This window comes from Felis catus, chromosome B3, assembly GCF_018350175.1.
Source record: "Felis catus isolate Fca126 chromosome B3, F.catus_Fca126_mat1.0, whole genome shotgun sequence".
In the NCBI taxonomy this organism is placed as follows: domain Eukaryota; kingdom Metazoa; phylum Chordata; class Mammalia; order Carnivora; family Felidae; genus Felis; species Felis catus.
In genome coordinates, this window is record NC_058373.1 from 78,606,664 (window position 1) to 78,628,857 (window position 22,194).

A 22,194-nucleotide genomic window follows, 5' to 3' on the forward strand; every position below is an offset into this window, starting at 1 on the left:
GATCAAGAATTGCATGTTCTTCCAGTGGACCCAGCCAGACACCCCGACCTCTTTTTTATTTTTTATTTTTTGAATTACTACAAATAATTTAAGACAAACCAATAGGTCTTTCATTTTCAAACTGTGCTCTGCTGGAACCTGCCTTAAATCTCCTCCACGATTATAACTGGCCTGCATTATAAATATCAAAATTCCTCTTACTGTCAAACTGCACTCTGTCAACCCATTGGTGGTTGGTACATCACTTAGAGGGTCCCAACCAGTAAGTTTTTAAATTGAATACAATAACAGAAAGCATCAGAGCGCATCACAAGTAGTAGGGGCATGAGTTCATAAATCTTTTCAGCTGCATAGGGGTGTTTATGTAGATACATGTATTTGTGATCTGGTTCATGATGTAAACTGTGTTTTTTACTATACTGGCCTCATAAAATGAATTTGGAAGTTTTCCTTCCTCTTCTATTTTTTTTGAAAAAGTTTGAGAATAGGAATTAATCTTTCCTTAAGTATTTGGTATAATTCATCTGTGAAGCCATCTAGTTCTGGACTTTTCTTTATTGGGGAGTTTTTTGATCACTGATTCTATTTCATTGCTGGTAATCAGTCCATTTAAATCTTCTATTTCTTCCAAAACTGGTAAGTTATATGTTTCCAGGCATTTATACATTTTTTCCAAGTTGTAGTATATATGTGGTTCTTACTATGGGAATAGCATTCTTTCTAAGAGAGAGAATAATATTGAAAACTTAACCAAACTGGAATTAGTTAACCAAAGTGGTTAATGTATGACTCAGTAGGAATGAACCCTTCATGTGCAGTTTTTAACAAAGGAAACCTGAGAGAAGAGGAAATTATGAAGCATGGGTGTTCCCCGTGAAATTGGGAGGGAGACTGATTGGGCAACATGGAACAACCATATGGCAGCACGGGGTGCTGAGCTGAATTGAGGAAGCCAATGGTCCCAAAGAGAAATACTGACTGGAGGGAATAATAAATTTCAACTTTGTTTTACAACTTTGTCCAGGGATCCTTTCTCCATGCCTACCTGTATACATCTAGATATAAAGCAAAGATATTAATTCTTGCCCTTTCCTCCCTCATTCGTGTGCCAGTAGATACAGCAACTACGGATATATTCTGAAATCAAAATAAATCACTGTGATGAGTTACCTTCAACCCACCAGGAGCCAGAGATTATGACCACTTGACCTCCCCCTAACACTTTATATGATACAACATTGAGATCATTGCCAAGCCGGTTTTAAAGAAAGACTAGTAATCTACTAATCTATTCTAAGAATTTACCACAGTACATAGCAGGTCATCAATGTGTGCTTTTCACTTTTCTCTCCTCCATCATATACTCCTTTCCCTTCTTACCAGCTTAAATTCCATGACCCATCATTACAATCACTTTTTCTTTATTCTATATACACTTTTCTGGAACCTCTGCAACTAACATGACTGGAAAAAAAGCACACAGAATATAAACTAGTCTTATTATATTAAGTCATGAACATGAATCTCAAGTAGGTTCATAGTGCTGCCTAACAATCACGTTACATGTGCCTAGTCAGTTTGCTCTCCGGCTCACCTGCAGAAGGATTTCATACCTTATCCTTCCTCCTCACACTTCATGCACTTACGTTATTGTCCTCAGTCTTAGCTGACCTTGCTTCTTAGTTCATTGAGAGAATTGAAGCAATCAAAGGAGAACATCCACAACTTTCTGTACCCATGCTACCCCTCCCATCTTGGGCTCTTGGTCCCATCTCATTTCCCCATTCAAAACCATGCCTTGAGCAAAGCCTTTCCTTTTTCTCCTGTATCATCAAATTCTCTCTCTCTACTGGACCACTTCTATAAACAATTAAACATATTTTGTCTCCCTTTAGAAAAACAAACAAACTAAAAACTCTCTCTTGGATCCATGTTCTCCTAACTAATGCCTCTTCTGTTTCTCTTTTAGCAAAACTGCTCAATAAATTGTCTACAGTCTCTCGAATTCTTCTCTATCCATTTATATTTTTAATGTTTATTTATTTATTTTTGAGAGAGAGAGAGCAAGAAGGGTAATGACAGAGAGAGAGAGAGAGAGAGAGAGAGAGAGAGAGAGAGAGAAGACAGAAAATCCCAAGCAGGCCCCACAATGTCAGTGCAGAGCCCGATGCAGGTCTCGAAGTCATGAACTACAAGATCATAATGACCTGAGCCAAAATCAAGAGTCAGAGGTTTAACCAACTGAAACACCCAGGCATCCCTTCATTCATTTTTAATCATCACTCAAGAGACTTTCATCTCTACCATTGTAATGAATCTGTTCCCCTCATGGCCACCATTGACCTCCATTTTGCTAAGTCAAACTAATTTTCTGTCTTTATCTTACTGGGCCCACCAGCAGTGTTAATACAGTTGACCACACACACTCCTTTCCTTGGCTTTCAAGTCACTATGTACTCTTGATTTTTGTCTAACCTCAGCTACTGCTTTTTCTCACTCTCTTGTTCATTCCTTTTCTTCTTCCCAACCTCTTAATATTAGAGTCTGCTGAACTCAGTCCTTGGTCTTCTCTATATACTCCTTTTTTCATATTAAATATAATTTATTGTCAAATTGGTTTCCATAAAACACCCAGTGCTCATCCCAACAGGTGCCCTCCTCAATGCCCATCACCCACTTTCCCCTCTCCCACACCCCCCATCAACCGTCAGCTTGTTCTCAGTATTTAAGAGTCTCTTATGGTTTGCTTCCCTCCCTTTCTGTAACTTTATTTCCCCCTTCCCCTAACTCATGGTCTTCTGTTAAGTTTCTCAGGATCCACATAAGAGTGAAACCATATGGTATCTGTCTTTCTCTGTATGACCTCTTTCACTTAGCATAATACCCTCCAGTTCCATCCATGTTGCTACAAATGGCCAGATTTCATTCTTTCTCATTGTCAAGTAATATTCCATTGTATATATAAACCACATCTTCTTTATCCATTTGTCAGTTGATGGACATTTAGGCCCTTTCCATAATTTGGCTATTGTTGAAAGTGCTGCTATAAACACTGGGGTACAGGTTCCCCTATGCATCAGCACTCCTGCATCCTTTGGGTAAACTCATAGCAGTGCTATTGCTGGGTCATAGGGTAGATCTATTTTTTAATTTTTTGAGGAGCCTCCATACTGTTTTCCAGAGTGGCTGCACCAGTTTGCATTCCCACCAACAGTGCAAGAGGGTTCCCATTTCTCCACATCCTTTCCAGCATCTAGTCTCCTGATTTGTTCATTTTAGCCAATATGACCGGCATGAGGTGGTTTTGATTTGTATTTCCCTGATGAGGAGCGACATTAAGCATCTTTTCATGTGTCTGTTGGCCATCTGAATGTCTTCTTTAGAAAAGTGTCTCTCATCCAGACTTACTGGCTTTAAAAATCTCCTATTCATGCTAAAAACTCACAATTTGTATTTCCATTCCAGACCTGATTCTGAACCTAATTCTGAAGACTCACATATTCAACCTTCATTTGACATTTCCATTTGGATGTCAACTACACATCTTAAACTTAACATAACCAAAAGCAATAATCTGATGTCATGTCCAAACCTGACGTCCCCAAAGCTTCCCCATTCTCAGTAAACAGAAACTCTAGCTTTCCCATTGTTCAAGACAAAAGTTTTCTAATCAATGTTGGTGCCTATCTTTCTTTCACATCTCACGTTTATCCCATCAGGCAAATCTATAGGCTCTACCTGCAAAATATCTACAAAATTCAATCTTTTTTTATCACCTTCACTGCTACTGACTTAGTCCAAGAACCCCATGACTCTCACCTGAATTTTTTCAATATCTTCTAACTTGTCCACTGTTTCCCACACTGACCCTCCATAGTTTATTCTCAGTAGGGTAGCAGGAGGAATTATTTTAAAGCGTTAGACTATATTATTCATCTGCTGAAAACCCTCCACCATGGTCTATCCATGCATCAATTTTACTCATATTAAAGTTGAAGTCCTTACAATAACCTACAACAGTCTACATAATACCATGACTTCCGTTGTCTCCCATCCATTCAGTGTTGCTTTTTAGCTACACAGACCCTACCTTCAATCTTGCTGTTATTTAAACATATCACATGCTTTAATTTCATGGTCTTGCAAGGGGTATTCTTTCTGCCTAGAATATACTTTTCCCAGTTACCCACATGGCTCACTCTCTAAATCCCTTGATATTTGTCCAAACATCACTTTTTATATGGTAGGCAAGATTCTAAGAAGTCCCCAAGACTTCTGCCCCCTGGAATATACACACTATATAACTCACTTCCCTTGAGTGTGGGTGGATTTGTGAATATAAAGGAATATCACTCATGATTAAGTTTTTAAGCAGTTGACTGCCAGTTAATCAAGAGTTGTTATTCAGATTATGATATGTGGGCCTGTCCTAACAAGCCTTTTAAAGAAATTGAAGTGTCAAATAGACACTCTAGCTGGCCTCAAGGAAGACACAAACCACTGTGTTGTGAATAATTGTCCATCAGGGTCACATGCCTATAAAATGCAGGTGGCTTCAAGTAGTTGAGAGTGAATTCAGTCACAAGCTAGCAAGAAAACAGGAACTTCAGTCCTACAACCACCAGGAACTGAATTCTCCCAACAACCTGAATAACTTCGGAAGAAGACCCTGAGTTGTAGATGAGGACCATGAGAATGAGAACACAGTCAAAACATTGATTTCAACCTTGTGAGGCTATGAGCCAAGGACCCAGGTATCTTGTGCCTGAATTCTTGACCTGACCCACAGAAAATACAAAGTAATAAACTTGTGAAGTTTTAAGACACTAAGTTTGTAGTAATTTTTGACAGCAATAGAAACCTAATACAATCAGTGGTTTCTCCTGGCTAATCTACTGAAAATTCTAACCACTCTCTTTTACATTCCTTATGCCCTCTATTCTCCATTACATTTTTCATGACACCGATTTATTTTGTTTATTGCCTCTCCAAATGGAATGTAAGCTCCACAAAAGCAAAGTTGTTTAACTGTCTTATTTACCATTTGTTCAACTACAGTTCCTGGCACATAGTAGAAGATATGTGTTGAAAGAATGAATAAAATTGTTATATACATGAACAAAAAGACATAATAGTATTTCCCCCAGAATAATCAAATTAATCATTCATTTAGTTTATGAGACTATGTATCCCAAACTTTAGCTAAATTTGTTAATACAACATGTTAGTATTCAACTTACCTCTGGATGTGTATGTTATTTTTTATTATTAAGAACAATGAAAAAATCCTTAAATTCATAAAGTTAACTACTAAAAGCAATAATGCAAATGGCAAATGTTTATTTTGGTCTTACTATTTCCCTATTACTTGTATAAGTATCTACTCTATGAATTTAAAATATTTTATCCTCATAAAAACATCATGAGATAGTTATCATTATTATTCTCATTTTACACTTAGTGAAACTAAAGCACGGAAAGGTTTAATCATTCATTCAAGGTCACATACCTAGAAAGTGATGGAATCAGACTCAAAGTATGGCAGTGTAACTTTAGAGCTTGAGTTTTTCAGCCACCATGCATTTAAACTTTGAGGTTTAAACTTCATTACGTTTTGAGCATCTGAATATACATAACATTTATATTTTTCTGTGGCCAAAAGCATAAATAAATTGAAAAGACCAATTAAAAATTGCAAAACATATTTGAGCCAGATGACAAAGGGTTAATAGACTTTCATAGAAAAGCCTTATAAGTTAATAACAAAGGCACTATATTGCAATAAAAAAGACAAAACAGCATAAAAACAGACAAAAGACATAAAGATAACCCATAGAAGAAGCAAAAAAAACAATGTGAATAATACTTGAAAAAAATTATTCAACCTTGATGGGAGATTTTAAAAAAACACATTAAAACAAGTTTTAAATATTATTCTTTTTCCTCTTAAACTGGCAAAAGTTCACATTTAAAAATGGTTCAATAAGATAGATACTTTCATAGATTGCCAGTGTGAGATACATTAGTGGAACCCTAATGAAGTATAATTGAATAATATGTGGCACTGTCTTTTAAAAACTCATACTGTGAGGGTTGATGGAGGGTGAGGGAGAGGGGAAAGTGGATGATGGGCATTGAGGAGGGCACTTGTTGGGATGAGCACTGGGTGTTGTATGGAAACCATACAATAAATGTGACAATAAATTATATTTAAAAAAAAAACTCATACTGTGAGATCCAAAAAATTTATCCCCTAAAAAAAACTCTATTAAAAGGAAATAATCAGAGTTGTAGAGACATCTCAAGTCACTTTAATGATGAAAATTAGAAACAACCTAAATGTGAATCAATGGTTATACTATTCATTGTCAATCCATAAATTATATAAACATGTTAGTCTATAAGTTAATAGTGGTTTTCAAAAATAAAATAGTGATGAGGAAATGCCCATGGTAAAACACTGAATGAAAAAAGTCAGAACACAAAGCATCCTCACAGGATGTTCCAAATTATTTAAATTGTACCATATAGTATTGGACCTTTATACACAGGAGAAGTCCTGGTTTTTAAAAATTATGTAAAATGATAACTGAAGTCACCACTGGGTTTGTTTCAATAGGTAATTTATACTGATTTTCTTCTTTATAATACACTGCGAAATTTTGTATAGCGAGTCTGTGTTAAGCTAAAATCAGAAGGAAGCAAAACTTGTAAATTTTATAAAATAATTTATTTAAAAATATACATTTCTAACTCACATACGAGGACAGAAGAGACTTTAGATTCTTATAAGCTGCCCGAGTCCACAAGTTGCAGATAATGGCATGTCTGCCTAGTAGAAGACCATATCATAAGACTACACCATAATAACAAGACTAGAAAGTTCAACTCAGAAAAATCTTCCGAGGGAAGGATAAAACTTCTTGCACAACAACCCAGAATCAGTTTTATATTATGAAGCTTTTTTCCAAAACGTGGACTATTTTTTTTCTTTTCATACAAACATATTACTTAGAAACCCTGAGATTTCTCACAATTCCTATTAAAAATTAAAGATTTGGGGGGCACCTGGGTGGCTCAGTGGGTTAAGCGCCCGACTCTTGATTTCGACTCAGGTCATGATCTTACAGCTTGTGGGATCGGCCCCCGTCAAGCTCCATGCTCACAGCTTGGGATTCTCTCTCCCTCTCTCTCTACCCCTCACCCAGCTCATGCTCACTCTTTCCCTCTCTCAAAATAAATAAGTTTTTAAAAAAGAAGAGTTCAAGATTTTCCAGCAATTATTTTTAGATGTCTGAGAACATGCTGAAATCTATAATCGTCATATTACAAAGATTTTTTGATATCATAGTTTTTGGTTCTTTACAATGCTGTAGTCAGTATGCATTTTTACTAGATGTATCTTCCCAAGAAGCTATACCGTCACTATACCTGAATCCATCTCAAAGCAGATAAAGAAGTACCACACTGCATGCAATTATGAGATGTAAACATTTTAATAGCAATGAAGTATGGATGCATCTCACAATTTATGGCATGTCACAAATAATTTGCAGCACTTGTTTTTCTGTCTTTATGATCTATGAAACAATGGTGCACATTACAATGGACAATGTATTCAATTCAATTAAACAAACTAACCCTTCACTTCTTCCATTCAATCACTTCAAATTAATAATGTAAAGCCCTGATTATCTAAACACCAAACTGCCAAACTGTCTAAAATTTAAGAACATCTTCTAAGTTCAGAGCTCTTCTCACAAAGATAATAAACTACTTAACTTGACCAAAAAGAATCGGTTTGTAGTGCAAAGAACAAGAAGGACACATACCAGTTTCATAGAGTCTGGGCAAGGAAAGTACCTATGCAGCTATATAGACATGTTACGTGACCTTTACAAGTTGGCCATGAATGATATAGAAAGGCTATTGATGTCTATGGCCAAAATATTTTGCATGTGTCAGGGCCAGCTCTGGCTTAGACTGCAACTGAACAGCTAAGCTCCATAAGAAATATAAGAGTATGAAACCAACTAAACTTCCTATTCAATTAAGAGAGCTACAAGCTGCTTTCCTGACAACGAGTTTATACATCTCTGGCAGACGGCTCAGACCTGGCAGACCTGGGTGAGGTCTATGGCATTATTCCTGAGGAAGGACAGGCAACTTGTCGCAACCCTGGGTTCCTGAAAACGCACTCAGAAGCACTCTTCAACCAACACAGCTTTCTTAAAAATTATATTTGTAATTAGGGGTGCCTGGGTGGCTCAGTTGGTTCAGTGTCCAACTTTGGCTCAGGTCATGACCTCGCAGTTCGCAAGTTCAAGCCCTGCCTCGGGACCTCTGCTGTCAGAATGGAGCCCACTTCAGATCCTCTGTCCCCTGTCTCTCTGCCCCTCCCCTACTTGTGCTCTCTCTCTGTCTCAAAGATAAATATTTAAAAAATTCTATGTGTAATTAATGCCAATCCTACTTTTTTTATTTTGTTTTTGTTCTGTTTTGGTTCCAAACAAACTGTGTTTCACCTGGGACAAACACTTACTTCAAGCAGACTGGTAGAGAAGAGAAGGCCAGGGGATTATACTTGCTTCATTGTGATTGATAGTTCTGCCGTATAGGAAAGGACAAACGTATTCCATTTGTCCAGTTGTATCTTTTAGAGCTAGTCTGTGGGAAAAAAGTAAAAGACATAGAAAGAAAACGTAATAAAAACAAAGGGAAAAAGAAAGACTGTAACAGAGCCCATCATCAAGGCCAGCAATAGCAGGGACTTCCGAGACAGCTATTACAGGGGGTGACAAGGTGACAATCACCAGACATTTTAACAGGAGAGAAGACTGTAATGGAATCAAAAGATGAAACATCTTTGCAGCTGAGAGATCCAAACAGTGATCTGCATCAATTATTTTCATAGGCCCATACTATACTCATAGTAAATTTATGAATAAGTGAAAGAAAAACACTGAATATTTGTAGCCTACACAGACCCTATCTAACCTCTGATTATGCCTCTCTTAATCTTAATGCCAGCATTCTTAAATACATGAGATCATTACAGTGTGTTTATGGTAGGAAAGAGATATGGTAATACTATATTTCTTTAAAGAGCATTTTGCTTATTAATTAATTTGTTTTAATGTTTAACTTTCCCAACTAAGAAGTGAGCTCAAGAAAGGCAGAGCATTGTTTTGTGATTTTCAGAGGTTTTTTTGTCTCCTTTTTTCAATGCTGTATTCTCAGCACCAACAATAGTGCCTGGCATATATCATAATATACATAGTGGCTGATAGATGTTTGTGGAATAAATGAAAAGGGTACATATTATTTAGGAGCTTCATAAAATTAATCGTATCTTGATAACATTAAAAATAAAATATTTCATTTTCCGTAAGACTGAGTAATACAGCAAGTTCAGAAATTTACGGCCTAGTCTTCTGTCAGCTGAAGGGTATTTCAGCTTGATAATTAAAGAGAAGGTTTATACTTTCAAGAAGCCCTTCCAAATCCGCCAGCACAAATACTTAAATAAAGTCAGATATACTCCTTCACAGCCCATCAGCAAACTCGTAGGACGTGAGGGCATGGACTATAAGTAGACACGGAGGGTCTTGGGTTCTATTCGTCAGGGCTACAAAGGCCGTCTATAGGGTGGTTAATAAAGTTTCCATACCTCCTTTGAAGCCAGGGATGGGATGCACTGAGTTAGCCCCGACGCAGAAGGCTAGCTAGCTCTTGTGGCTGAGTGCCAGTGGAGGGCAGCAGAGAGCTACTTGAGTGAAAATACCTTCAAGAGGAAGATTTAACAGCTCCCAGCTGAGAATAAGGTCCTTGGCCAGATCTACAACGCACTACTGACGAGGCAGCCCGCTTGGAAAACCTGACCACAGGGTAGCCAGCAAAAATGGAGTTCCCAAATACGTTAACATATGAAGCCAAGAAGCAAAGGAGATGGGCAGGAAACAACGCCAGGATACTGAGGATAATCTGGACTCCAGCTAAGCACAACTCATTGGAGCCATTGATTCAGATAGCGATCTCTCTCCAGAGCTGCTGAAACAGATGATGTCTCGCATTCATTCCAACTCCAAAATCTTACATCCCCAAGATCGTTAACGAGCATGTTTTAAGTACAATATTTTTGCAAAGAAGACCTCTCCTGTAGGAAATAGAAATAATATATTAAGAATATAACATTGTTAGCATTAAGAGGATAAAATCATACGTGAAGGAAGATTAGCAAGCACAGAGTCTCTCTTGTTACAAGCGGTCCCTAGAATCCTCCAAAAGTTGAAACTTCTCACATATGTGTGGCGGAAACTTTGTTGAGGCCTAACAAACAGTAGCAGGTTCAATCAGTTACCCGGGTCTCACCGTGAGGGCCCCCACCCTAAGGACAACCAGGAGTAACATGCACCCCCTCCAAGGCCAGGATTCATGCTCCTTTTCTGTGTCTTCCTAGTGATGTGAGTTTAGGTCACCTAGGTGACCTCTCTAGGTCAGTTTCCTCACTTCTATTTTATTTTTTAGTTTGAGAGAGAGAGAACACGCGAACGAGGTGGGGGGGAAGAGAGAGAGAGAGAGAGAGAGAAAGAGAGAGAATCTAAAACAGGCTCCATGCTTAGCAGGAGCCTGACACGGAGCTCGATCCTTGACCCTGGGATCATGACCTGAGCTGAAACCAAGAGTTGCCGCTCAACCGACTGAGCCACCCAGGAGCCCCAGTTTCCTCACCTCTAAAATAAAAAAGAATATCTATCTCTATTGGGTCTAAAGGAATTCACAGAAGAAAGCAAGCAAGCCTTGTTAATTTTATACAAATATGCAGTATTTTTATCGTCAGTCTGAGTAGTAGGAAAAACAGGAAGATAACCTAGAGAACAACAGAAAAGCATCTAAAAACTAAACCTTTGGCAGATTCAGAATTTTCTTTGTAATGAACCTTGTTCTTTCTATGAATCCAGGTCAGGAGAGTTCCTCCTCACTGGAACTCATGTTAAATGATGAGTGTATTTGCATTATGGAGTAATATTTGCCTCCTGTTCACAGTCTTCTCCTTGCTAAATGTGTATAATGATGTTCCAAGCCAGATACAAGTGGGAGATATTTTACTGCCGCCTCCTGAAGGAATTTATTCATAGGGTCACAGAAGCCGGGAGGAAATGTGGGCTGTTTGCCACCAGAATACTTTGGCTCTGGTCCCCCTTCCCCCAAAATTAATAGCAATAATAATCATTACTCTAAGGATATGGGAACGTGTTAGAGAAACTCAAATACAGCTGCCTCAGCTTTGTGTTAGTTTAGTCCCATTCCTATGCTGTGATTTTTCTGGATGGACAGCAAGAGAGAGCTGAGTGCATACCAACGCCTGAATGAACATTAACTGGAAAATCTATGAGTTTTGTCGTTTATTTTAATTTTTTTAAGTTTATTTATTTGGAAAGAGAGAGAGAGAGAGCAGGGGAGGAACACAGAGAGGGAGAGAGAGAATCTCGAGCAGGATCCGTGCCGTCAGCACAGAGCCTGCTGAGAGGCTCTAACTCACAAACCATGAGATCATGCCCTGAGCTGAAGCCAAGAGTCAGATGCTTAACCGACCGAGCCATCCAGGTGCCCCAATTTGTGTCATACTTTTAAATCAAACAAAGGAGAAGATGGGAGGGACATGACGAAGAAGATTTCATCAGTTCTTTTAATTCTTACTTCTGATGAGATGCCTAACTGGAAAATTCAGAACTGACACTGAAGGGTCACAAATGACAACAGGGGCAAAAACAGAGAGTCTTCCCAAATGAGGGTTCCTGGTTTATTGACTTATAGCTCTTTCCAGCTATAAGGGACAACAGAGAGTTCAACCTTCTCATTTCTATAGGAGGAAACTAAGGCCAAGAGAAGTTGGGTGACCAGTTCAGATTCTCCAAAGTATTAACAACAAGTCCAGTTATCTTATTAGTTTAAAATACTACATAGCTAAATAGCTAGCATGCCACTCGATGACCAAACCCCATAGTAAAGGCACAGAAATTGTTCAAAAATAAAATGGAATTAAAAAATTGGCCCCCGTTAAAGTTACAAAACATGGATATCTATATTCCAGTAGTCATCAGCTGCTTTGCTAATACGAAATTAAACACACTTATGCTTCAGTGAGTACGTGCACAAACTACACCCACACACATGGCCAATTTATAAAGTCATAGGGAATGAGATGAATTCTTCTGTTACCTCTGTTTAAATTGTTAAATGCCAAGCAAATGCTGAAATTGTTATTCTGAAAATCCTGGGCCATTGCTAAGTCTCTGCCATTGTTAAGACTTCACCAGTGCCCAGATATTCCATTTAAGGAGATGGCGTCCATCTGGGAATGGGAATCCCATTTCTTCGAACTTTAAAACATCTTGAGCAAATATGATATAGGCAGAGAATATATGTGGTAACTTAAAGGAGGGGTTATCTTTAATATGTTTCCTGATATTGACTAAACAGCAATCTCGAATCAACTAAATGGTTGGTCCAGACCAAAGGAAATCTCAGGAATTTCGTCCTTTTCCAATTTTACTAAGTATTTATGTATTAATACATTTGATTATAATTTGGAAAATTGGTTCAATAAAGTACACTGCACAAAAGTATTTTTTTAGAACGTCTCCTGACATGGAATTTAAAACATTTTGAAGAATCTTCTTGCAATTGCCCTGGGTGCAGACACCCGAGGTAAACGTCTTTTCCTCTCTCTATATTACTACCATAATATAAACTCAGTAAAACATCCTTTGATGTCAAGAGAGTACTGTTTTCCAGACAATCAAGATTAATTAGAAAAACCACAGGTCTCTCTCCTGTGAAAATCCATTCCTCAGTAAACTATCCCACACCTTCATCACTGCTATTGAGCGTTATGGTCACTAGATGTCGCTGCTGTCGTTTGAATCAGATTTTCTTCCAGCTTTCCAGAAAAAAAAAAATCTTATGGTTTTGGGAATTGTTTTTATTGTTGTTGATATTTTGGTAAGTGGATGCTATTTTATATATTAATGAATGCAGATCACTTATGTCTTAGATGAAGAGAGAAAGGACCGGAAAGCTGAAGTAACTTGCCTAAGGACCCATAGGAAGAGACTGGTAGAACCAGAGGTGTAAAACTCTGCTCTCATGTCTATATAGGTTTTTAAAAAGAAAAAATGTTCCCGATGGGAGCCATGAAGACAATAATCTTTTTAAACCAAAACCCAGTGAGTAATACTTACTACATATAAAGTTAGTTTTGCTTTATTTTCTCCCCGATGGCCTTCTCCTTGGAAACTTGATACATGGGAATCATGAGAACACATGATTTTCCCAGGCCAGACTTTAAAAGAGTAAGAGAATATGACAAAAGCCATCATCTAGGTTCAGGTGATTCCTTCCTTCAGACAGTCTCCTCCATAAAGTTATTAAAACTAGACAAACGTCCACGACACGTAAACAATCCTATACAGAGAGCATCTCCAACCCAGCTTTCCAGCCATCAGAAAAGAAAACTAGTAGAGTTTTCTTCAGAAGGCTAGGGCTAAGAAGGATACAGAGGCAGCTGTGAATGCAGTCCTGAGCTGCTTTCACAGACTGAAGTGAGGAGGCAGAAAGGCAAGATGAAGGCAAGTTAACTGACGGAGGCAACCCAGTGCCGTGGCTGAAGCATCCATTTATTCCTCCTCCTGAGGGAAAACCAAAAATGTACAACCCCTTGGGTGGGTTGACAGGCAGGAGATAGAGGACAGGGCTCTCACACTCTGGCTGAAACTTGTTGGACCCCCTTGTTGAGCCCCCAGAGGGGGAGGGAGGAATGGACGTGCCCTGAAAAGAAAAGAAAAAGGAGCCAGCATCGCGACCAGCCTTGGGAAAATCTCCACAGATGAGCATTTTTGTGCGTTAAGTGGCCCGCATTAGCAGCCTAAACACGTAGGGGAAGGCTAACATCGCCTGTTAATATGATGCGGGAGAGCAACGCTAGACCTGGCATTTGAGAGTGGAAGCGCCACTTTTCACCAAAAACCAAATGAAACATTTCTGAGGGTTTCAGTTCTTGGGGATTGGGTGGAGTGAGTTTTAGGGCGAGCCTCGTTCCCTGGGGCCAGGCATGTACCGGGTGACCAGTTTTAGAGGCTGGTTGTTTTATATAGTGTACACACTTGTTTCAACTATCTTTAAAGAATAATAATGATGATGATAAAGCGTCTTAGTCCGAGGTTCTGAGGTCGCCTCTGGGAGAGGGGAAAGGAAGAGTCCTCCCTGGGATGTCTCCTTTAAGCTCCAGCGTTGGGACTGAGAACAGACGAGGCGGTTCTGAAACTCTGCATAAAAATGGTCACCTCCACCCCTTTCGAGCCGCCTCTTTTCTCTGACACCCAGAGAGACTGGGATAGGGATAACGACAGGAATAGGGATAGGGAGAAGGGGTGGGGTGGGGGGGCGGGGAGAAGGCGGAAGGCAAAGGTGAGAGAAATCGACGAAGAAAAAAAAAAGGAGAAGAAAAGGAGGGAAGGGGAAACTGATGAAATTAAACCCAATTGAATTCCAATTATTTATGAGTTTTCTTTTTCCCCCCCCAAACGAATTAACCTTGCTTGTTCCTTCCCTGCCTTTCTAGCAAACTTTCAGCTTGAACAGTGTTCTGGATACCTTAAAACAAAGCAAAACAAAACTTTGGACGGGTTGGGGGTTAGAAATGCCTGCAAGCCGGCGCTCCGATATCCACAGTTCGCTTGCTCGGGGATCAACCAGCCGCGGAGCGCACGGATCACCCTCGTTACTTTTCTTTCCCTAACCCCTTCGCCCTCCCTTAGCATCTCCTTTCTCCAAGACAGGAGTCGGAAGCAGCCAGGCAAGGACCGGGAGTGAGGTTGGCTTTTTCTGCCCAAGAAGCCGATAGGATCCACCGAAACTAAAATGCGGAAAGGCCCCTAGTCCCTGCGGGCCCAGCCTCAAATTTCCCCGCACACTGTGGAAGTTTCTCGAAACTCCGGGACTCGGTGTCAAGGCCTGGGGTTTCTCCCGGGGTGCTCCCCCCAGGCCACAGGGGTCACCCATCCAAACCTAGTCTCCCCTCTAATGCCTTTACCTCAGCACCTCAAGCAACCCGTTTGGAAAATCAAAGGACCCGTTGGGCTCGAAGAACTGATTAGAGAGAACCAGGATCTCAGATCTTCGTGTTTGGGGGTGCAGGGGAGCGTGGACTGAGGACAAGTCGGGAAAAACCCCGCGGTAAGCAACTGGCCGAGAGGGGAATCCGGGCTGGTCTCTCCGAGAAAGCCCTAAAAAAGCATTGGCATGTGGTGGTGCCGGCATCAGGCGTTGTTTTAGGAGCCCCGAATTCGGGCTGCTCTAGACGAATTTTGGATAAAAAAATGGATTATCGCTCCAGACCCAAATATTCCCTGACCTGTTTCCCAACGCGCTCTGGCGCTTTGCTGGGAGAGCACCGCGCCGCCGGAGACTTGGCGCTTCTGTCAATTGCACGGAGCAATTACTAAGAAAATATTGTGACGATGTTGTAGGGCGGAAGGGGATGTGAGGGGGTGTGGGAGGGGGAGGTAGTTTGGAGAGCGATTTGCAAAGGAATATTAAGTTTGATTCCCGAGGTCACCACGGGAAAACGGGTTGGCGTTGGGTGAGCTGCAGACCTCTTCCTCTAGGTGGCGGATGTTGGTGCGCAACCACAGGCGGGTGCTGACTCCAAACACAGGATTAAGCTTCTTGCTGGCTTTAAAAAATAATAATAGTAATAATATAGAGGTGTGGGGCTGTTTTTCCCCCTTTTGGGTATTTATTTATTGTAGGGAAAAGTCATTGATTTTCCTAGGCAAACTGTGTTTCTCCTTCACTTGGTGGAAAATAAAAACTGTTTGAATAAATAAGTTATTTCTGAACATTTTGTTGTCAAAGTGTTAAATGTTCCCGTCATTTTTATTCAAACACTAACATGATTACAGCCAATTATATATTCACCAGTGTTCTTTATTTTAGAGTAATTGTACTTGTCACTAATAAAACAGAGGCATAATGGATCGCTACTGTTCTGGATTTTCAAGCAATTTTGTGTAATTTGATTGAATTATACATCTTATCTGCTACTTTTTTATTTTTATATTTGGGGATCCTATTTTCTTGAAAATTGCAGCTCTATGCTTGTTTTGTTGTTTCTCCAGTAACGTACACTTCGGTAACACTGATAAATAGAAAGAGTCCCTTTGAAATGTCAAAAATCAGCTGTTTCTTTCCCCACCCCTATCCCCACCCCCTCCCTGCACTTCAGCGCGGGGAAGACCTGAACTCTGGCTGCCAGGCAGTCTGAGCCAGTGGGTTCGCTTACCCGAAAAGTCCAACGCCAAGGCAAATTCCCCATTCACCCCAAAGGCAGCCGTCTCCCTGCCTGGAGTCTTTGGGGTTTTGTCTCTTTCCTGTAATGATACTGTTGGGTGTCTGGAGCTTTAAACATGCCAAGACAAGCCGACCATGGGTTCAGTTTATGTGGAATATGTATCAAGGGAAAGAGGAGGCACAGCACAGCCAAAAGATAAACTGTATACATTACTCCAATTACACAACCCCCAAATGTCCAATCTACCCAACCACCACCACCCGGCAACCCCGACCCAGCCGTAATTGCAATTATCTGTCTACTGGCCTACGTTCTCCTTCGTTTCAGATACACCTAGAGAACTGGGATCGATAGTTTCTTCCTCCTTTTTTTAAAGACAATTTTAATTAAAAAAAAAAATACATTTAAAAGACACAAGCATCCACCCAGTGTTGACATATCTGAACAAACCAAGAAACAAACGTGACAGCAGGCAGACAGGACATAGGATTTTAAGAGACCATCTCTGCAAGTGAAGGAGCAGAGAATGTGCAATTCTTCTCCCAATAAATCCCTCCAGTTCCTAGGACACGACTCAAACGCCCCGCTAGGAGCTGCAGCTGCGAGAATGAGCCAAAGGCTCTGACAAGTGCCTTGTGTATGACCCAATATTTATCAATAACAACAACAACAACAAAATCAAGTGAAACCAAGGCTGGGGATTTTGAACTGCTTCTGAAGCCCTGGCGTGGATACGCACGTGGGCGAAAAACATCGCGGGAGATGAGTTGGCTCCATTTGTCCGCCCTGGGGAGCAATCTTGGGGCAAAATCCAGTGCTAATTGATCCCAACCAGCCACACTATCAGCTGAAAATGTTCAAGGAGACAAAGAATGGAGAGTGTGTGCTAAAGATACCTAAGCATTCTTCGAGTAAATCGCGGTGTGTGATCAATTGCGTGCGCGTGCATATAAACAGGCAAAGGGAACTACTTCTAATTCATGAGAAAAATAACGTTTCGTGTGTGACTCCGGACTTGTTTCAAATCTAGTGTCTCCCATCCTTTGCTTTGTGGTCGGGCTTGCAACTTCCTCCGGGAAAACCCGCGGGCCCAGTTTAGTGTTCCGAGCTGGAGAGCAGACGCTCAGCCCAATTAGGGGCCGTTTCTCTCATCTCCTGGGCTGTTTACTCCAAGGCCAAAGGGTAGGCCGCTTGGGCAGCGATCCCAGCGCAGCGTTGGGTGTCGCCGGCGGCCGCCGCGGCAGGAGTTGGGACAGCTTCGGAGCGAGTGCGGCGTCGCTCCGCTCCTAGACAGCGCACGGCCGCCGCCTGCCAGCTTCACAGGCTGCTCTCCAAAGGAGCTGGGGCTTTTGCAGCGTTTCCGCTGCTTCGTGGCCTCCTCTGTCTTATCGAACAAGTTCGTGCCCCAAGGAGAAAAGAAAAGAGTGAGAGGAAAAAAAAAAAGAAAGAAAGAAAGAAAAAGGAAAAGAAAGAAAGAAACCTCTTCGCCGTGGCGATTCGTAGTTCACACGCTCACGAGGCAAACTTGCCGGCTGGGCTTTTTTCATGAACAGTACTTGATCTCCTTCGTGCCTTAGGACAAACCCAGGAGGAAGATACTGAAATTGGTAAACAAGAATCTAGGATTGTTTTTAAAAGAAAAGTGACCCCCCCCCCCGCACTACCTTTGTTGTAGATTCTGAAACGGGGGGTCTGGTGGGTTTGTTCCCCCTGCTAACGGGAACTTGCTCCTGACGCCATTCTGCGTCTAGCTTACCCTGGCCGCTCCTCTCCTCCCTGCGCGCGGCTTCTTCCGAAGGGCAGGAGACAAATAGGGGTACAACTGCCCTCCCCGACAGGGTTCAACATCCCGTACACGTAAGTGAATATGCGAATTAACTTCGCCTACACGAACCCTAGTCTTTTAAGTCGGATCTGTGCTTTATACAAATAATAGGCTTAAAACCATCAACTGGTCTCTCGCTCTCTCTCTTTTTTTTTTTTTTTTCCGCGTTCACCGTAGCAGATGACCTCTTAGCCCAAAAATACTGATCTGTGTGTGTGCTTCCGGTATGATGTGCAAACACGAGACATCTCGTCTGGAAAGGTAACTGTAAGGGGGGAAAATCCGGAAATGAAACCTAAAAGCAGGTCCTCTAAGCTTGACTGCGCTCGGCAGGCTCCAGCGACAAAGGAGCGCGGGGCAGGCGCGCGGGTGTGCGCTGGGAGGAGCGGTGCGCGGGCCCGGGAGCCGGGACTCGGCGACCGTCCTCTCCGGGAACTGCCAGGGTAGTACAGCCTCTAGGGGCGTGAGCGGGGGAGGGGGAAGATCCGGACCTTTGGGGAAACGCAGCTCCAATAGATTCTCCACCGCTGTTAGGAGGGGGGAGGAGGAAGATCTTCGGGAACCGCAGTTCGAGAGCGAGGAGGCAGGTGGGTATGAGGTAGGCAGGAAGTCAAAACGGGCTCATTGGTTTGTCCATTTGGGGTTTCAGAAAGGGAGGTGATGTATTGGATTAGCAAATAGTTTGCTTTCTCCCATTTGACTTTCCCCAGGAGAAGAGGGACTTTGTGGTGGGAGGGCTCTCTGCGTGCCTCCTGGCCTGCCCACCTCAGCGCTTGCAGTTTTTTCTCTGCCCCCATTCCTTCACAGACTGTTAGTAGGTACGAGTGTGTTTTCTGAAACACACTCATCACTCTCCAATACGGACTTTGGGCTGTTCAGTGCTCCTCGTGTACCTTTGAGAGTTGACCACCTAAAACCCGAGACTGAGTAACAAACACCCATCCGTCTTCCCTCACAACGACTGGAGTATGGAGGGCCTTTAGAAGGGTGCTTCAAAATAGAGCAGAGTGGATGCACCACATTCTCGGAAGACTCTAGAACACTTCCCAAAGTAGATTATTCAGGCTTCTACGGGTAATCAAACTGAAGCTCCAACTAATTAAGGAGAACAGTGACAGGATAGTTAGGAACTCAGCATTTTGAGGCCTGGAAGTTCTTCTTTCAGCCTGATATATATTTATGAAATCTTTCTTTTTCTCCCTCTTTTGGTGTCCCACTGATGGAAAATCCATTATCTTGTGTGCTGACTTTTGCCCAATCTCAATTCCCCCCTTTTCAGATAGACTCCAGAGTGAAAGCTAAAGACCTCCATCATAGTCGCGTACCATCCCCCCTCCAACTCTTTGTCTTTCTCTTTAGCGTTTCCTGACCCCTTTGAAGGATGAGCTGTGCCATTTCCTAGGGCAACTAGAGGAGAAAAGGGACCTCTCAGCGGGTTTGCCCAAAAAGGTGTGGGATCATTTCTCCCAGTTGGATCAGGTCAAGAAATGGAACATGCTTGCCCTCACCTCACACTACCAGGGACTCAACTCCTGAGAAGTGTCTACCCTCGAAGGTCTTGACCAGGCTGGCAAATAATGGGAAACAAGTAAGGGGTAGTGGGCATTTCATATTTATGAAAAATGTGTAGAATATTTGAAAGGTTCAGAGAGACTTTCTAAAAGTCCTTCGACCCTAGGGTGACACTATTGCATTGTCGATCTCTGTGTCTCGCTCTCCACAGGGTGATATTAGGAAGAAGCTACTCCCGAAGTGTATTTTGTCGCAGATCTCCTGCAGTTCCTTTGGATGAATATGCACTTGCCTTCAGAGAGCCTGAAACCTCTGACGGGGCAAAAAAACAAAAACAAAAACAAAACCTGCCTGGGGAGTCCCAGGGGTCTCTGTTCAGGCCTTCTTCTTCTTCCTTTACCTTGGACTTTCTCACTTCCAAAGCTTCGATAGCTTATGCCAGTTTAACATTTCGACTCTCAAATATGAGGCTCTCCCATAGTTTTTTTTTTTTTTTTCTCGAGGTTCTCAAGCAAAATTGCCTGTGCCACAATGTTATGATGGAAGGATGCTGAAATGACAGGCCTAGTAGACGCTTGTCTTAATCATCGGCTTCTTAATTTAGTTTTAGTGCAGTGTGTGTGTGCGCGCGCGCGCGTGTGTGTGCGCGCGCGCACGCACACACACAGGCTCGCACACATGTGCGCGCCCCCGGAGGTATTGGGGGTGCGCGCGTGCGTGCTGACAGCAGCCGCTTGACAACCGGCAGCTCCCTAATGAGTGACGAGGCAGGGCTGCTGCAGAAAAGTAACACTTCCCTGGTGTGAAGACCTCTTACTGAGAAGTTTAGTTCACTACTGTTCTCGCAAACCTAATCGTGTAACCTGTAACCAAAACCCACAGAACAAGGATACAAGACGCTAAAGAGTAACTTATAATCACTAAATGTTAGCACCATTACCTGCTGTTAGGAAGCGATTGCAGACCTCGCTCGTCAGTCTCTGGAAATACCTGGATGCCTCTGCACGAGTTCCACTTGTTCCCAAACGTCACGGGGTCAGGGACTCCCTATGCATCTGCAGGAAGAGAGCTTTAGCCAGAGCTTGGTGCCACTCCAAGGACATTCTGTCCAGGGAGCCAAAAGCAAAGTGGATTTTAGGTAAAAATGGCCCTCCCTCCTTTAGCCAGCAGATACTAAGGGGAAAAAAAAGAAGTGAAAAAAAACGACAGAAAGCGGGGGGAAAGCCCTTAAAGAAGACTTAATGTAACACCGCCAAATGGAAAAACTAAATGTGCTGCTCCCTACTCAGATGCAATAGGCTGTGGTGCCTTGGTTATTAATTAAAAGTAGACATGAAATCATCTAGTTCATATCCCAAGCAAGTCTTCTGTTGGGACTGCTCACTCTTTATGAGGCCTGTCCTCGTTTCGGGGGACGTGGTGGGGTAGGGACTGCAGACAGAGAAAGAAAGATATTTACCCCTGTATATACCAGAAAATTACATTTGCTCTGACTTCTCTTTGATTCATCAACAGTGCACATTTATAGATGTTTGTGTGTGAGAGATCAAGATTAAGCTAATGATGAGAAACTAGTAGAATGATACAGAATTTGTTTTAGATCTCAGACCACTGGATGCCCTCTGTCTTCTGAAAGTAATCACAGAGACTGAGGTGGAAATACAGAATTGGGGCTTCATGTGTTTAGGACCGAGGTCCCGAGGTGGACTTGGGCAGCCCTTCAAATCCAATTTGCACCCAAATTGACCAGTAGGATTTACAAAGCTCCATCCAGGGACTTTCAACTTGCACAATGCTCTGCCCAAGAACCCCCTCCCCCTCCATTTCATCTAGTAGCAGTTCTAAAAAGAAGCCATTGCTGAGACAAATGTGGGCTGCTGAGTAAATACTGCATGTTTTGTTGAACAAGCCTACCCCCACACCTATATATTATACAGTACTCTATCTCACCATAAAGGCCAATTAAAATTATTAAAAGAATCATAAAAATCACTTCCCCCCAAATTGCAAATGACCTCTGTCATTAGGGAGACTAGATCTTTAGAGTGATTATATTAAACTGTAATCTATTCCTACACAAATATCCTATTTTGAAACTTGCATCCATGCAACCCTTAAAATAATATAACACATTCTTAATTTGCATGCACAATATTTTCCCAGTCAATATCAGCTCATGGCACATAAGACCAGAGTACTACAGCTCTCATTAGCAGACCCCAGTTTTTGCTTTTTGAAAGTAAACAAAAGAAAAACTTATTTTCACCTGCTAAATTTTTATGCAAGATTACAAAACAATGCACACTCAGCTTTGACCTAAGAAACACCTTAAAACATTAAAAATTCATCAGTCAGTGCTGGTGTTGTATTCAAGGAATGCCCCTCCAGTTTGCTGCTGAGCTCAGATTTGAATAAAATGTCCAATGTTAACAAACAATACCCACGTTTGGCACTTTGTGTATTAAATTGATCAAACAGATTTTAGGAGGCACAATGCACAATT

General features: G+C 41.7%; 2 long non-coding RNA genes across 2 annotated transcripts in view; one reads left to right on the forward strand and one right to left on the reverse strand.

Moving 5' to 3' along the window:
• The window catches only part of LOC109500784, a 35,536-nt gene extending 25,388 nt beyond the window's left edge, over positions 1–10,148 (reverse strand). The window contains exons 1-2 of the long non-coding RNA XR_002158527.3: positions 9,671–10,148; positions 8,543–8,667 (exon numbers count right to left, since the gene is read on the reverse strand). This is a non-coding gene — a long non-coding RNA (uncharacterized LOC109500784). The remainder of the gene's footprint in view (positions 1–8,542; positions 8,668–9,670) is intronic.
• Positions 10,149–17,821: 7,673 nt separating this feature from the next.
• On the forward strand, positions 17,822–21,032 carry LOC123386030. The gene is made up of 3 exons (XR_006599470.1): positions 17,822–17,961; positions 18,357–18,440; positions 19,903–21,032. It is a non-coding gene; the product is annotated as an uncharacterized LOC123386030 (long non-coding RNA).
• The last annotated feature ends 1,162 nt before the right edge of the window (positions 21,033–22,194 follow it).